The sequence below is a fragment of the Tupaia chinensis genome, unplaced genomic scaffold, assembly GCF_000334495.1.
Source record: "Tupaia chinensis unplaced genomic scaffold, TupChi_1.0 Scaffold000062_1, whole genome shotgun sequence".
Taxonomy (NCBI): Eukaryota; Metazoa; Chordata; class Mammalia; order Scandentia; family Tupaiidae; genus Tupaia; species Tupaia belangeri.
This window is the reverse complement of record NW_006159520.1, coordinates 3,103,547-3,107,107: the sequence shown is the minus strand read 5'-3', so window position 1 is coordinate 3,107,107 and position 3,561 is coordinate 3,103,547.

Below are 3,561 nucleotides of genomic sequence, written 5' to 3'. Positions count from 1 at the left end.
CTGCGGGCCTATTCTGTTCTGGGACTGACCAAAGCCCCGCTAGGATGATGATATTGGCTCCCCACCCTAGAAGGAGAAGGCCAATCAAGCTGTCTCTAATGAGCCACCAATTCCAGCAAATGGAGAGTCATGGTTCCTACAGCACTTAGGAAGCCCTTCCTCATCCCATCTCCAACTATTTCAGCAACTTCTATGAAAAGCTAAGCTACATTTGTTAAATTCTCTGAAGAAAACCAGAGCATTTACCCAACAGGGAGGATGTTGCCAAAATGAACTAGTTCTTTGTATGGTGCTCTGAAGCCCCCAGATGACGGGAGCCCCACTTTCTATGACCAGCATTATTTTACACTGGTTTTAGCAGCCAAAGAGGAACTAATTCAGAATCTATCTGCAAGATCTAAGACTGGTCTGTCTTGTGGGTGAGGGGAGCAAAAGTACTCTTTTAGAAATTGTCTGGCTTGTCTGTGATCAAGTGAGGAAGAGTTCAGGAACAAACTAGTGCTTTCCCCAACTTCCTTGTGCTTTAGCTTTTTGTTTTTTCAAAGATCAAATTTAAATAGCATTTTATGCTCTCTTTCACTGAAGTACCAGTGGCCTGGAGAAAGTATTCCAATTCCCTTAAAGAAAGCTTTCAAATGATCTAACCACACACCTTCAGGGTGCATGGTGGATCTCGGTTGTCAGTCAGACATGTGAGCACTGGCTACTTCTCTGCTGCGCTGCTGCCAAAGTTATTTATGGCAAAGGCTACGGTCACTGTCAATGGAAACCCAGACTCCCTGTCCCTTACTCCTCCAAGCAGAGGAATATTACACTCAATGGCTGTGGGCAACAACCCACCAAACATTCACCTACTTTTAAAGGAGGATCTTGTTCTGCCTGTCTCTTAACTTTTGGAAGATGGTTTTTTATTGAAATGAGCTTTAGAAAAAAAATAATAGGCCAGCCTGTCCACCTCATAGTAATTTCTACATTAACATAGAAAATATGTATTTTTTAATGCTGAGAATTGTTTATTAAATGGATCCTTTTATGATCATAGTAATTTTAACAATTATGTAATATAGGGGCTGGCAGGTGGCTGGTGGTTAAAGTGCTGGACTCCCACAATGGCTAACTGTGGTTCCAGTCCCCAACCTGGTGACTCACTTTCTCACTTTCCCTCTTCCTCTTGCTGGTCAGATTAAAAAAAAAAAAGATAATAATAAATAAAATTAACAAATACCTTCTATAAAATAATAACTATATAATATATCATACACCTATAATGATATGCTGGTTTTATAGGAGCTATAATTTATGATGTATTAAACACTAATTATAGGGTTAGGAGGTATAGATTCTGGTTCATCCTCTCCTGAGAGAGCCAAGTGACCTTGGACAAGTCACAGAACCTGTCCAGATGGCAGTTCTCTCATCAGAGAAATTAGGCCTCTGCTTTCTTTTAATTCTAAAATTGTGGGTCTCTGAGTCAAACTTGTCTCATCATTGCTGATTGTTCAATTTTATTTTCCACACACCTCTTAAGAAATTGTCAAGGGACTGACTGAAAATAGTTTGATTTCATAGGTGTTTCTTTGCTGATTTGCTACCCTCATTTTGTCATTTTTAACTCCTTCATCATTGGGAAACACTTTCAAGGATAGTGGGGAAACAAGTCAGATGAAAATAATTTATCAAAACACTGAGTTTTCCATTTAACATGCAATGCACTCATGTCCACTTCACCATCTCTTTTGTTCTGCTTTTTGATTATCCTTTGCTATATTGGATTGCTATTTTTTTCGTTTATTTCCTAACTTCTTTTTTAAAAAATTGTAACTCTGAAGACCAAGATGAATGGGTTCTTCTATTCAAGTAGCATGTAACATAACACTTCTAGATTTTACTTACCAATTTCCCACATGCAATGATTGTCATTATTTCAGCTGCCAGAATGAATGAATTGATTGATATAAGTAAAAGGTTTTAGGAAAATTATTTATGGCTTATTGGTAGGCATATTAGCAAAACTGCATTACCATAGGAAACATACCAATATTCTTCATCCTTGAAAGTATTTTAACACTTCTTTTAAAACCAATATTACAAATATACAATCATTGACTTACAAAAATGCACCAAGAACATTCAGATCCAATTGATACAAAGGTCATGAAAGAGAAAAGAGGCAAAGTCTGCAGCTGACCTTGAATTTCTATCCTGGTTTGACTGGGAGGATACAAAAAAGCAAAAGCAAGAATGAAAAGCTCTTATAAGTTCTTCTAATTAAAGGCAATTTTCAAATCTCAAGATCTTTACACAGAACTGAAAACAGAGAGAGCCAATGTTTTTCATCAATAATGTCTTTAATTTGGAGCATTTCTTTACTGAGAACACTAATTTTCTCTGCCCTTCCAGTGTTTAGATTAATATTCCTATTAACATTTACCTTATTTGAATTACTAGACAAACTTTACTGATGAGACACTTTGGTTAATGTTATGGAACTACTGGAAAATGTTGCTTTGTGTTTTATTACTTACGCTTTGAACAGGTATGAATTCCCTTCCAAATGCTTAGAATTTATTTATACTTGCATTGAACATGAATAGCCCAGGGAAAGAAAGAAAAATATGCGGCATCCATGTGATCACTGCCACACGAAGAACTAGTGCCCATAATTGCCCATGACCTTATTTCCTGCGGAGCTGATCTTGGTTTTGGAATCCTTCTCAACAGCAGTGCACACAGCCACCATAAGCAAAGGGAAAACTGTGTCTTGCTCGTGGTCTAGGCCCATGGTCTAAAAAGATCTGACTAAAAGCCTCACAGGCTTTCCTCTTTCCTCGTTATACTGTGATTGTCTTTACTGAAAATTTCAAATAATTTTTGCTTTCATTTTGACAAGTAGTGACTTACTTTTCTTCAAAAGGGATTTAAAAAAAAAATTCCCCATGGCACCTCACATATGTCTAAAGACACATTAAGGACTCAATAAATATTCGTGTCTTAAACAGTTCATGCTAGAAATGTGATGTAGAAGTCTATGAGGGCCTGGTCCAGTGATTCCTATACTGAGGGTCATTCTCCAACACTCAAGGAAGGAATACACAGTAAAGAGCCCCAACAAACTAAGTTCTGGGAAACTGGCAGAGCAAAGGAAAAATGTGGAAGTTCCAGTTCCTTTTGTATTACAAGTTTCCAAAATATGAGGAAATATGCCAAATGCCTTTGGCTTTCAAATAATATATTCTGAACTAATGACTCATAAGGAAATGCCCACTGAGCAGTTCACGGACAGTATCTCTCCAGAGGTTAGATCCTGTTGGCGACTGACCAGAGATCCCTTCTCTCCTGAGCCCGCCAACCACTTCTATGGCCAGGAAGCACTTTGCCATCAGCGCGGCATTATAAAAGCAAGCAATCAGGAGTGTTTGTAGTTAATTTCGTAAGTCCATCAAATATCCCAACATTTGTGTGTGAAACCCTATTGATTTGAATCTCTGACATAATTTTAAGGAACTTTTTTTTTTTTTTTGGAGAGGTTTTTTGCTATAGGGTGCGTGCGCTCGCCAGACA